We start from the raw sequence: 15,482 nt of genomic DNA on the forward strand, positions 1-15,482 counted from the left end.
AAAGCTAGAGCCCTCCAGAAAAACAGTATAGATCTTACGATAACACAAAAAGGGCCACACCACCCGCAAGTTTTAGCGTGAGACTTCTTCGCGTCTCTGTTACGTTATGACCACCCCCCAGCCCATGTTAAAAGCTAGAGCCCTCCAGAAGAACAGTATAGATCTTACGATAACGCTAAAAGGACCACACCAGCTGCAAGTTTTAGCATGAGACTTTTCGCGTCTCTGTTACGTTTTAAACTTTAAAAACATTGCCCCACCACGAAACGTATAACGTTTCTCATTTAATAGACAGAATTTTTGTAGGCAGAGCTTAAGGTTAACATTGAGACCCTGATTGGTCCGATGAAAACACAGCCAGATAGGTTTTTTAAAACCAACTTCGGTAAATGGTAGTAAGGAGAAGCGAAGAGAGGTTAGTTAGTTCCGAGACGGCGAGCTGGATGGCTGCTGCGCCGGCCGCTGCCCCCCTGAAGCTGCCTAACCAACGACAAGGTAATGAACGCACGCGATGTCGCATAACAGCGTATAAAGCTTCACTCAGAACTGCAGAAGTCTCATCTGTTACACCCCCTTTTTTGCGTAATACTAGTGTCGATCGTAAATTAAAGCTCATGGTGTTCACATTTTCCAGTTGAAGTAAAAATCTGAAACGCGATGATTTCTCTGTTATATAATTATTGAGAAGCAACATCAGCCACTGTAATTTGCGACAAGTTAGATAAGTAATTAAGGATAATTGAGGGTCACTGTAGACCATTTTGATAGTTTTCTCTTTTGTGAAACTTAATTTAAACCTAGATTATAGATGTGATATGACATAGGTCATCCTTCGATCCATTTTAGAACTTGGAAACCAACTCAGGGAATATTCGTTCACATTTTTGTTGAACGCAGTTGGTTTTTACCATCCTGTATTAAAACACTTCCTTTTATCAATAGTGCAATTTATAAACAATGTTTGGTGAGTAGAAAAAAATTTCCAATGATAAACTTAACTGCTTTTTCGACGTTATTTTACCAGCTAACTAAAAATAGGAAAGCCTTGAACCCCTTCCACTAAATTTAGTTAGTATTAAGATTCTTTTACAGGGAGTGCAGTGGAGCTGACGCTGAAATCATTAAGTATTTGGTTATATCATCGCTAGTCTCACTGAACTCTTCTGAATTCTAGATGTCATGTGTGGTCTGGCATCTCCTTACCAGCAACAGGTCGCAGGTTCAAACTCGTCAATTCCCTAAAAAACACGCTCAGAGCGTCGTTGCGCGAAAGTGGTAGGGAGACACGATATAGAACAAACAGACACCACCCAGAATGTTAGATGCTGGTAAATTATTGAAGATGAGTGTTCCTGAGTAGTGGACCCCTTTTTTAACTAAAGTAAGTGCTTTTAAGTCCTTGAGAAGATCATTTTTGTTCCTGGTATTGTATGTATTAACTGAACTGTTTGTTGGAAAAAGAGATATATTATTTAGGATAAATTTCATTAAGTTGTAAATGTACTGAGAGGCAGTAGTTAGTATACCCAGTTGTTTGAAGAGGTCTCTACAAGACGTCCGTGAGTTTACTGCACAAATAAAACGTATTACACGCTTTTGGACTCTGAAAACTTGACTAGAAGAAGGGATCGGTTGGTAGGACATCGGGGGATCACCAATTTAGTATTGGAGGGCAGCGTGGGGGTTAAAAATCATAGAGGGAGACCAAGAGATGCATAAACTAAGCAGGTTCAGAAGGATGTAAGCTGCATTAGGTACTGGGACATGAAGAAGCTTGGACAGGATAGAGTAGCATGTCATGTGTGGTCTCAGGACTGAAGACCACAACAACAACAACAATATATTATATTGCAGTTCATTAGATGTTACCGTCGCCATATCTCTCTTCTCTACCTGTGCCTTCCCCATGTTCCTTTAAGCTTTGCTCCTAAACGACGTGGCACAGGTAAGGGTTATAATGACAATGAAAAAATGACAATAACATACAGTAATTTTCTCTAAAAACGTTCCAAAACTTTTCAGCCAACTAATTACACTAGCGGAAAATCAAAAACCTTTGTAAACAATGAGGTAAAAAATGGCTCTGAGCAGTATGCGACTTAACTTCTGAGGTCATCAGTCGCCTAGAACTTAGAACTAATTAAACCTAACTAACCTAAGGACATCACACACTTCCATGCCCGAGGCAGGATTCGAACCTGCTACCGTAGCGGTCGCTCGGTTCCATACTGTAGCGCCTAGAACCGCACGGCAACTCCGGCCGGCAATGAGGTATAGATTCAATAAATAGGGGAATAAATAGATGGGGGACCTCTGAGAGAGGACAGTAAATGTAATAATTAAAAACGCCGCCGAATGAACAGAACAGGACACGCATGACCGCGAACTCCCCCTGTTTCTTAAGATACTCATCTGGTTCGCGTAGGTCTTCATCCAAGTTGTTGCCCCTTCAATACTCGTTTTCGCCTAGCAGGTTTGATGGGGTTCTTGACAAATAACAACACTGCTGCATGATGTTTCCGTACTTTAACTACACGACGCGTACCATTTCAGACTTATCACTCATTACACAGACTCTTGCAACAATAGCTTTCTCCTCAGTGACTCCCTGATTCGCTATTACTACTCCATAACTAGCAAATACAGCCCTGCTACTGATGTACAAATCAACAACAGACATGCAGTAACTGGCAACTCCTCGTAGATATTTGAATACACCAATCTTTAACAACCAAAGTGTCTCTGTCTGAAGCTCTAAATTTGAAAATTGTAAAATAATTAGTATTCTGATAATAAGCAGATTATGAAATGTGTGTGAGTGTGTACCTAATCAACATAAATTTGAATTGGCATAATGAATAAAGTTTCCTTGTAATGAGCTTATTACAAAAGTCTGTTTTCTGTCTTCATGTTGAAAAAACTGAAATTCACTTACAGAGTTGTACTGGTGGTATGCAAAGTTAAAAAATTAATTTAGAATTATCGGAATCATAGTACCTACTGAGAACCTGTACACAGGCGTTTTCAAAAAATCATGCGTCAATTAACCCAAACAAAATTCAAGCTCTTATAATAGATTTCATGCATCTTCAGAACTAACAGAATATGATATCTAGCACACCACATTAATTAGGTCAAATAGCATAACGGACAAGTTCCTGCACAAAAAGTTTTGCCGTGGTTACGTCACTATGAAATGAAGTAAAAAAAAGTAATTTGAATAATTAGCTGTGCATGTACCACAGCTGGTAAGTGCATGAAAAATAATTCACTCTAATTAATTACACAGCATTTCATAGAATAATTGGCTATAAATGATCATTGACAAACACAGAGGCAAAATTTAAGTAATATATAAAACCATAATTTCTCATTTCCTCCGGAATATAAGATATTTTTAGGCATTGTGTCGAAGTATAATATAATTTATGAGAGAAAAGTACTTTCACAGAGGTTTCATTCTTTCAACAAAATTTAAGAGTTAATTCCATATATGTATTCTCTATGTAATTTACACCTAACCCTTTTTAAAAAGTCTAAACTGTTTCAAACACTTTGGTGGTATAGATCAATAGTCAGTAACATCGCAACAGTAACGTTGATATTTTCAGCAAATAACTCTTTTACTGCTTACATTATTATTATTACCGCTGTCCCAGGACATATTTTATCACAAAGTATATTAGATGTTCTGTACTTACTCTCCTCTGGGTCGTCAGAAACATAATAGCTATATAAAGAACTCTGAACATATTTCCGAACACAAACATGTACTCTGATATATGAGGTGTGCGAGCAAAGTAATGATACTGATTTTTTATCTACCAAAGTTGTTATTTTTTTCTATGAAACAACCATATTGTCTCCATCAAAGTATTTTCTTCGGCAGCTACATACCGGCGGGGTCTTTTAATTTCCACTACCAAAATGAAGTCATTTCTGCCACAAACAAAAGACTATGCATAATCGGTACCCTTATACGCTTCACTAGCAGTAAAAGCTCTCAGCTGCTTATTTCACAATTCGTTGCCAGGTAGTTATGTCATCGCATGTAATTTCTCAGTTTCTCACAAATATGATTCTCGTATCTTCTCTCATTTTGTCAAAGAAACGTAGAATAAGTCTTCAGAGATGTCTTTGTCCTGCATGGTGGTTTTTCCACACTTGATAGGTTTTGCGCTGTCTACTGCGCAACTTAAATCTGAGATGTGTTATTACGTCAGACATGTACTGCACTACCTATTTGCTATTTTATCATCAGTGACCTATAATACCATTCCAACGGTAAGAGGAAAACGTGTGTACGAACTGCAGGAACAATACAATTAGAAGGAAAGATAAAAATAAAGAAAGAAAACGTCAAAGAGTGTTAAGGAGGCTTCGGATAGAGGAAGAAGACTTCCGTTCATCAGAACTAACAAATGGTAAAAACGACATTCTGGGAACAACGACGTTCATTGAGTGAGAGTAATTGATTCTTTTACTACAGCTGCCACGATTTGATTATAGTGACACTTGTCTCGTTACGAGCCTTCACACAGCATCACGGTTGCTGTCACTCCCACTGGTAACGAGGGAGACTTGAGGAAGTCTTAAGGAGGCATGTTGTCACACGTCCTGGTGTACAAGAGACGCAATCAGCCACCATTATGGTGAGCCATCAGCAGCGTTAGTCGCCGACGGCAGCGACAGGGGGCTCTGCCTCCGACCCCCCCCCCCCCCCCTCCCCCACACACACACCGTCCTCCATCCTTCTGTGGATGGAACTGTTCCGTCACACTCAAGGACAGACCAATCGCCGGGAGCTACTGGTCATATGTAAAGTCGACTGAAATGCTCCATTCTGCGTGTAGCGTGGCATGAACCATATTGCCGATTCTGCCACGTGTGTTACACCTACTTGTATTTGCCTAGTTATTCTGTATACAGCCATATACGCAATAACCTTGTATATTATAACACCAAGAAGGGTAGAAAATAACTTAATTTTGATATTGTACGTATACAGTCCTATGTGAAGCATACTTGATTATCATTGGTGCTATACGCTGAAGGGCCAAAGAAACTGGTATAGGCATGCGTTTTCAAGTACAGAGATATGTAAACAGACGGAACACGGCGCTGCGGTCAGGAATGCGTACATAAGACAACAAGTGTTTGGAGCGGTTGTTAGATCGGTTACTGCTGCTACAATGGCAGGTTATCAAGATTTATGTGAGTTTGAACGTGGTGTTATTGTCGCCGCACGAGCAATGGGACACAGCAGCCCGCTGCAAAAAAATTGTTCAAGTGGCTCTGTGCACTATGGGACTTAACTTCTAAGGTCATCAGTCCCCTAGAACGTAGGACTACTTAAACAGAACTAACTGAAAGACATCACACACATCCATTCCCGAGGCAGGATTCGAACCTACGACCGTAGTGGTCGCGCGGTTCCAGACTGTAGCGCCTAGAACAGCTCGGCGACTCCTGCCGGCTGAAGAGAATCGTTCAACGTGACAGAACTGCAACCGTTCCGCAGATTGCTGCAGATTTCAGTGCTGGGCCATCTACTAGTGTCAGTCTGCGAATCAATCGACGGAACTTCGTCGATGTGGGCTTTCAGAGCCGAAGCCCCACACGCGTACCCTTGATGACTGCTCGACACAAAGCTTGACGCCTCGCCTGGGCCCGTCAACATCGACCTTGGACTGTTGGTGACTGGAAACATGTTGCCTGGTCGGACGAGTCTCGTTTGAAGTTGTATCGAGCGGTCGGACGTGTACCTCATGAATCCATGGACCCTGCATATCAGGAGGGGACTGTTTTAACTGGTGGAAGCTCTATAATGGTGTGTAGTGTGCGCTTGGAGTGATATCGGACCCTCATACGTCTAGATACGACTCTGACAGGTGACACGTACGAAAATATCCTGTCTGATCACCTGCATCCATTCATGTCCATTGTGCATTCCGACCGACTTGGGCAATTCCAGCAGGTCAATGCGACATCCCACAAGCCCACAAGTGCTACATAGTTGCTCCAGGACCACTCGTTTGAATTCAAACTTCCGCTGCCCACCAGACTCCCCAGACATGTACATTACTGAGCGTATCTGGGATGCCTTACAAAGTGCTTTTCAGAAGAGTTCCCCCCTCCCTCGTAGTCTTACGGATTTGTGGACAACCCTGCAGGATTCATGGTGTCAATTCCTTCCCGGGCTACGTCAGTTATAAGTCGTGTTGCGGTGCTTCTGCGTGTTCGCGGGGACCCTACATGGTATTAGGCAGGTGTGCCAGCTTCTTTGGCTCTTCATCGTGTGGCTCAGTGACCTGGTGCTCTTTTTCGAACTGAGTGTTCCTAACCTACCAACCGTCAAAATAGGAGCTACAGCATACCGTGGAATACGAACTATGTTCATTTTTAGCATACTACTGGAGGTGAAATCTTATGTGAAAAGCAGACTGAAAAACAGTGATTCGACTGCGAGTCGATACCGCGACTTTTGGGTTTCCAGGCACACGCTTTACCATTTTTTTCTGTCTATCTGTTTTTTCGTTATTTTTCACCTCAAGGACCATGCGACTATCAACCGACACCTCTCGCAATCCATCGACGAAAACTTCACTGAGGTTGTTCTCAATTTTTTGTTGTACTTATTTTTCTAATATTTCAGATGGTCGCCAAACTCCTGAACAAAATCTCTGACTATCCCTGCCAACCTAGCAAACCATCAGATGAGACCATTCGTAGGTGATTTCAGGATTTACAGAGTTCGAAATTTAGTAATTGATGACATGTTTTAGAAATCATAATCTCTTTTTATTATAATAAATCAATACCGCCTGGATTACGACTTTTTATTATCGACCACCGGTTTCAATCTGCTTTGCATTTCTTCTTCAAGTCAAGCTGAAGTAGAAAAAAAGCAAAAACAATAAAAAATTACAATAGTGTGATATTACAAACGCTACGATCGTATGTTGTACAAAATATTATGTACCCACACATACCTGGGACCACAAGTGCAATTTGTTGGCTGTGCTGTAAAACTAAGTTGAAGTGCGAAGGATGTGGTGAAGAAAAAATAGTCATAGGCTTTTACATTAACGTAACGTAAAAGAGATTCTTACATCATAAAGTAGAATATATATCTTCTTCAATATCTATCAGCACTAACAATAAAGCCGTAAAACAATCGTGTCGGTCTGTTTGAACACGATAATGTTTAAAACTCCTACACCAATTTTAATGGGGTTGACACATGTAACTAGAGCGGAGTTTGGGGCGGTGTACAGGCTTTATTTTATGAAAACTGGATCACGTAAAAAAGACACCGTGATTTAAAATATGTTTAATAGATTTTCATGTTCTGTTTACAGGTACCTTTATTGTGACTTGGGGCACCATGTAGGATCTATTTCATTAAAATCAGACAACGAAAAAAAGATTTTAAATTTAAAGTTTTATCCAGATTGATTAGTTGTTCGTATGTTTAGTCATATGCCATAGTACACCAAAGAACCAACATACGTCTCAGTCAGTTTTGTAGTTCACCTAAAAACAAATTGATAGCGCTGTTAGTTCATTCGTCAGTGGCACACGTATTTTCCAAAGTTTAAATCAGTGACAGAATTAAGTGCAGCAATTTTATCTTTACAAATACAAATTAACAGCGAATGTTCTGGGTTAGGATGTAAGGATTTACTGATTTCGTTTTGTGTGTGAGAAACTGAACTACATGGCTTTGCTCTGATTTGTGATTTTGGTGCCTAGTCACATCATTATGATTTCTTTTGATTTATGAATAAAAAAGTCCAATGGAGATCGTGAGGCGGGGCTTGGTGCAGCTTGAAGACATTAGGCTTTGACGCGCTCTTTGGAAACTGCTCGTGAAACCGAGGTGCGACATAACACTGATCCAGACTATCACGCATTATCTTGAACCTTCCATTGCAGAGGCTAGAAGTTCCTTCTTTCCAATGTAACATCACAGAAGCAGAAAGTTTGATGGGAAGTGGTGCCGGCGAGCGAAGTTCCGAGCCCCGAAACCCGGTCAAGGCTACCATGGCTAACAATTTACCATTTTGTGTGGAATTCCTGGAGAGCTTATGTTAAACCAAGACCATAAACAAAGAGTGAGGCCAGACATTACGCGTTGTGTGCGTTGAACTTTGTGTCAGCTGCTTTCTGCGTAGCCAGCTCTAGGTGTCTCTCTCCCATGTTAGTGAAGGAAACAACGTTTTCGTTCTTATCTTCAATCAGACTACTTCAAATATTGCATACAAAGAAGCCTTATAAGCAAAACCTAAATTCCATACGCACAGAGTCTCAGGGACAGGTATTAATGAATTTCTAAGGTTTCTCAGCTACTAAATAGTTAATAAAAATTAAGTATTAAAAACATAAATTTAATGCATTTAAGTATGTTTGACGTGATGCCCAATAAAATATTAAATATAAGTGTAATAAATAAGCTTACAGTACACTACGAATCGCACATTATAGCTCTTGTTCAGTTATTTTAAAAGATAGTACTTCATAATCGAAGATATCTAATTAATACTTCAACTGTTAAAATAAAAAATAAAACTTTCAGAATTAGTCTTCATTCTGATGAACAAAAATGCATGGAAGATTCTTGCAGTAAATTAAAAAGAGAGAAGAAATAAATATAGTCACTCAAAAGTAGCTGTACGTTTTAGCAAACAATTATCATAAATTAAGGAAGGTTTAAAAGATAATAGTTACTCAACCTGCTATGGTAGTCGGTGCACTGTGGCAAGCACTCTATCTTCTCAATCTACTATCATTTAAGCCTCAGTTAATTTGTTGTAATTGTTTACTGAAAGCTGTAGTTATTGCTGTAACAATATTCCTTTACTCTCTTCTTTTTTAACGTACGGTAAGAGTTCTCGGTGAATTTTTGTTTTTACTTGTTAAATTGAAGACAAATTTTTAATATTGTGTATTAATACGAGCTATGAAAATTAGATAATTTGATAATTCAGCACTTTCGTTAATAATAATTAAATAAGAACGAAAATAAACCAAGCCCAATGTACTGTGACGTTGTTTGTTTCATTTATAAGATATCTTTTATTGTGTAAAGTAATGTACATACTGAAATATGCTCTATATTAACTTGTTTCTCAATTCTTAATTTTTATAATGTTTTATTTAATTTTGTAATGGAAGAATTTGCTGTAATTGCTTTAATGTAACAATCTAAAACTTACGCACAAGTAATGCGTTAAAGTTGGGAAGTTACTATCACAAGGATTTAATGTTAGAAAAGAACGGAAACAAACATGCTGCTTAGCACTTACCCTTTTTACGTTGTTTTTGAACGAAGCGCTGAGAAATTGGAAAAGGAAGTGCAAAACATCTGGATTAGAACAGATGATGACACCCTGTTCTCCATAAATTCGCCGACGATGACGTTATTTTTGCCAAAGAATAACAAAATATATGCTACGTGTTAAGATAGCTTAAAGAAGACATGAACGGTGTAATATGAAAGTAAACTCGACAAAGATCGAATACTTAGTTGTCTGAGTTATACAAAGAGATCTTGTTACGCGTGATAGACCTATGGTAAAGAGTAGTCGATCATATAAATAGTTGGGGAGAATGAGTTCGGACAAGATTGGTAGCAATTAAGAAATGAAGTACAGAACAAGAAGGGAAAATGTGGCAATTAAGCAGCTAGACACACCTTTTTTAGAATGAAATACGTCAAAAATCAGAAAAGAAAGGTATTTACCTGGAGTTGAAAGCTCTGTTCTACATGGCATTCATCTGTGAGGAGTCTCCAGGATCAATGACAAGAACTTATAGGCAACGGAAATGGAGCTTTGGAGACGAAGTTGTGAAATAAAAGGAAGACAAAAGATGGAGAGAACAGAAAGGCGTTACCAAAGATACAGCTGTTGCACTGAAAAGAAACCTGAAATATAATGGAATTACAGAAATAACGGACGACTCACAATTAATCAAAAAAAGTGCTGTATAGTAAAGCGAACGGTACAACCCGAAGTAAGGTGACTGCCCGAAACCCAATACTATATGTACGAAATGGCTGCGGGTCCACGGGTAACTAATTGCACATGCCAAAATCAGACCGATGATAGCTTCTTGTAAGTTCACATCAAACTATATTACATAAAAAAGCATAGGCACTAGCAAAATTATAGATACGTAGTGAAAAGGAACCTGAAATATAATGGAATTACAGCAATAATGGACGACTCACAATTAATCAAAAAAAGTGCTGTATCGTAAAGCGAACGCTACAACCCGAAGTAAGGTGACTGCCCGAAACCCAATACTATATGTACAAAATGGCTGCTGGTCCACTAGTATATAATTGCACATGCCAAAAACAGACCGATGATGGCTTCTTGTAAGTTCACATCAAACTATATTACATAAAAAAGCATAGGCACTAGCAAAATTACAGATACGTAGTGACAGGATAAAGACGTTTTGGGAAGGAAAGAAGAAAATTATAGCGAACTAGTGTTTCGTGTGCTCTTTAAAAGACCAAACGAAATAATAATAATAATTATTATTATTATTATTATTATTATTTATTATTCAGTGAATGAACAACGGGTTTTGTTTCGAGAAAACGAGTTAATTATTTCCATTTCATGAGTTTAATGGATAATGATTGAAAAACAATAATATCTAACTCATTTAATTCAACAAAGATTTCCCATCTAACATGACATGAAATAGATGACCACCTAAAAATTAGTAACGAATTAGAAAGATAATGGTGTTGGCTGCAGTAACAATTAACAAAATTTGAATTCTGTCTACTTATATCAGCAAATTAATTCGCATGTAGTAAGACTTAACGTATCACATGCTGCTTCTATATCAGACTTTATTATGAGCGTAGATTCCTTTTGGTATTGCATGTGATTGGATGATTGGTTACCTAATGTCCTTTAAGTGTCTCCTATCTCAGTTCACTAACGTAAATGACTACCTTTCCTTTCAATTTTAGAAGCCTGCCGCAACGGCTGAGTTATTGTTATCCATTTCTAAGTGAAAAAAGCATATTTACACCGTCTGAAGAAAAAAAGAAGCAGAAATGCCTCTTAGAACACTGCTGATCGTTACTCAAATGGACAGCAGAGACCAGTAATTGGGTTTCACGGAACAGCTAGTCCCTTTATTAGCTGAGATAGTCTACACTATACGGGATTTTCTCAGCATAGTTTCTTTGGCAGGGATGTTAATAAGATCTGAGAGTATTTAAGCGTAAAATGGGAATTCTATTTAGCTGCGAGGACGATAAAATATGTGAAACGTGATGATTAGTGACGCTTGTGTGACAGTGATTCGGTAATCAGTAGAAGCGGCAGAAGAAAACGCGGAACAGGACAGTGTTCTAAGGTTTTTCGGCGAGCGGTGGACCGCAGCTAATGGACTACTAAGGCCGGAAGAAACGCCTCTATCCAGGTGCTGGAAACTCTGTCGCCCAGTGCGGCCTCAATGATGTGGGGCGACACTTTTTTAATCAGAGCGGCAGTTCCGAGAAAGGCACTGACAACAAGGAAAACCGCAAGTCGTTGGTAACCTCACGAGAAGCAATTCAGACACAAAAGGACCCCTAATTACACTCGTAAAGTCACCAAGATCGTAAATTCTAACTGCTACTGCCTCCATTTCCTTCATTCTTCGCCATCCTCCCTCCATCCATAACCTTCTTCCACTCTGTAGATTGATCACAATACGGAAGAAGTAGCTGCGGCACAAAACGCTGAAGACTTGTTGCCAGTGATGGAACGGTGGTCAGGGCCACCCTCCGAGTGTTGAAGTACTGTACTACCGATGTGCCAGCGTTCGTTACGCACAGTTTACCTTCAGAATACTTCAACTTGCGGTACATGCTGTAATGTCATCTGATTACTACTTGGGATACTACTGCCGGTTGGTAAACGACAACCGCATTTTTATAAGAAAAGGAACCGATGAGACGTATCACCTGGACTGCTGGCTACATTCACAGACTTAGGAGCAAAACCATGATCCAAGTCAGGATGGTTTTGTTTCAGGCGTAAACCTAGAGACATGCTTGAACAATTTAAACTTACGGTGAACGTTGTCATATGTTCCTTACGCTTAATTATCGAGGGCGAGCACACGACCGGAAACTACATACTGCAACCTTTTAGGTTTAGTTTTCACATAGTATAAATTGGTTTATACTTCAAACGCTGTAGATGACTGTAGTCACCTTCTTCTTCTGATACCGTACGTTTTGACACATTTTCACTGAAACCCAAGTCAGCGTATGAATCAATTCTTCCCCTTTCATTTCTTCAGACCATCTCCACAGTTGCTGAGATACAGTACATATGTAATAGGGAAAAGTTGTTGGCAAATATCACGAAAAGGTTTAGACCGACTTACTTTAGCTTTTGACATGATACCCTAATAAAGGTTGAGACAGTATACGTTATACGCATTTTAACCAACAGTGACAACACTGTACAGGTTTTTTGTTAAAGACTGTGAGAAACAAAATGCCGTGCTGTGCTGTTCTGTGAAAATGTGTGGTTTCATTTGCTTTGTCATAGTCGCTTTTAACTATCATAGCAGAGCATTAGACAAATAGTTCCTCCCACGTATTTTCTTTCCTCTTATATATACATATACTGAAGAGACTGTGTATACACAACTATGTTCTATTGTGTTCTTTTTTTTTTACTCGCCGACAGTGTTAAAAACTCAGGAAAGTTGTATTTACGGCTTACGATTAGAATTAGCTGAAGCTAAAATCCTCACGGGTCTAGCAGCTGGAGACACGTGTCATACCCTGTATACCAATGATCCCAACCGATATATCCACTTATTTTAAGCAACTTCAATTTACAATTAAGGTTTCGTTGGCAGTAGCAATAAACAAGGTCAGAGAGGCGGGGCAGAGGACATGGACACAGACGGGTATAGGAAATGGACATAGAGAGGGGAAAAGAGGAGAAGTTCAGAGTGGGAGGAGGAACAGATGGACAAAGAGAGGGCAGAAGAAGATTGACACAGAATGGGGGCAGAAGGGGATTAAGACGCATATAAAATCCCCATACATGTTTAGCAATTACAAAACATTGTCGGGTTCGTTAGTATTTTTATAAAATTATTGTAAATTTGCTTTAATAATATTTTTAATACTACCATAGTCACGTCATCTTCGTTCAATCATCATCCCATACGACACTGAAACTGTAACACAACATGCCCAAGACAGAATGGAAAGCCAGCAATTGTAAGTACCGAACTTGGATGAAATTTCGCACAGCTGTTCTTCAGTTACAAAACACTGCCAAAAATTTCGACTCATAGCTTAGTGTTACGTATTTCCCGAGAAAATCGACATACGAACTTATCACTTATTCGAGGTCCCACTGCGTACAAGTTGCTGGCAAGAAAGCCCGGATGTTGTAGAGGGACATTTCCGGCCGTCGAAATCACGGGTTCCAGCTGAATTCAGCGAGTTCTAGTTTCTAAAATGACTTTTTTTTAAGTACTCAGCATTAGCAGAATTATTTCATTTACGTCCAAGAAATAGTCAATATTACTATAATTTGCATTTCATTTTCTTTATTTTTTGCACTTCAAAGGAATGTAACTATTTATAATATGGAAACAGTGACTATTTAAAAGAAAACTTGCTTTACACAAGAAAAATTGTTTCATTCGAAAAGATAGCCGGACTTGAAACAGAATCCGTGAATCCTCGATACGATATATTCATCACCCGTTCACCTTGGTTGCTTGCCAACGCTTACAATCATTAATTAGCACCCAACTTCCATGAAGATATTCGCCAACACTATTGAGTATTGAACTGAAAGCCGAAATAACTGTTGATATGTTTCCTATGGGCAACACCTGTGCGAAATGTTGTTCAACTGCTAACTTTTCTTTGTCAGAGGAACCGCTAAGAATGACGGGTGGCTCACAGTCGGAGGACAAACAGTAGACACAAAAAGGACGAGCAACGGAAACTAGGATTCCATAATGTGGAAAACTGGGGGAAAGAAGTTTGAAATGCTGCGTTGCGTCTACGTTAACCAGTTTTTTTCGAACTGGCCGTGAAGAAAGACACGAAGAGACAGACCAGAAACGGAAAGGTCGACTTGTGTAACAAATTATAGGTTCTGACGTGAAATAGTACCTAAATATCAATTAAGACGTTCGTAAGACAGCACTAGGAAGCATAGTAAATTATGGAAGTGAAAACTGATTACTGCCATAAACAAGACTTTTATGCTCGAGGTATATATAGTATATAAAGTATTGGTACGCAGCGTGTTAAGTACACTTCATTTTGTAAAACATACAACTCCGCAAGTTATCGTTATTGTTTACTTACTTCCAGAATTTTGTAAATGTTCACTTACACCAAAAGCGTTCACTTTATACAATGCAGATTGTCAGTGGGAGGATAGTTCGCAAAAAACCAGATTAGCAACTTTTCTGTTGTACACACAAAAAGGATTTCCCATCCTTGTAACATCCATCAACAAAGAGAAAAAAATTTACGTAACATACCTAAAGGTTCGGAGCTGACGGTGTAACGTCCTTCAACAGAAAACCACAGGCAAGAAAGGCCTCATCTAATCAGTAGGTAAATAGAATATCATCATTAATCCGTTACCAATTCTTAACGTACGTTGGCTTTTTCGTTTTCATGCTTTACTACGGGAAACTTTGACGCTTACCAAACAAAATCATAGAAGAAACAGTCTAATATTATTTATTGCTGCAGAATTAAATAGTAATATTGAAAATTCCCGGAAGATTAAAACCGTGTGCCAGACCGAGACTGGTTCAAATGGCTCTAAACACTATGGGACACCGAAAGTGAAACTTGGGACCTTTGTCTTTAGTGTGCTATGAAGTTTGGAAGGAGATGATGTACTGGCGAAACCGTAGCTTTGAGGACGGGTCGTGAGTAACGCTCGGGTACCCCAGTCGCACGGGAATTTGTAGAAAGCTGACAATTAATAGTGAGTCTGCGTCTGAAGTGGGCAGTGTTTTGCAAATTTGGACAGCGTTTGACTAGAGAAAAACTGTTTTTCTTTTTTTTTATAAGTCAAGTGTTTCTGAGTATTGTCCAACTTGCTACTCTTTCTGTAGCAAAAAACCATAAATACACTAAAATTATTCCTAACAGCTACTAAAGTATGCAACAAACGGTACACAACTGCTGTACATTTACAACATTTAAACCATATACACTAAAGGGCATTGGAAGATAAACGTACTAAAGTGGACAACAGTCACAGGATAATTAGGAGCGCAACAAAAGGTGACCGGTACCTTGTTGAAGAAGACGGAAACTTTCTACCACGTCTCGCATGTCACTTATTTATCTTCCTCTCAAATAAGGAATTATCACCCCAAAAGTGTTATTCTTACAAAACAACACTCTCAAATCGCCTGACAAATATATGTTGTGTTCAACCATTACGTTACATTCC

This window comes from Schistocerca gregaria, chromosome 2 (genome assembly GCF_023897955.1).
Source record: "Schistocerca gregaria isolate iqSchGreg1 chromosome 2, iqSchGreg1.2, whole genome shotgun sequence".
Taxonomy (NCBI): Eukaryota; Metazoa; Arthropoda; class Insecta; order Orthoptera; family Acrididae; genus Schistocerca; species Schistocerca gregaria.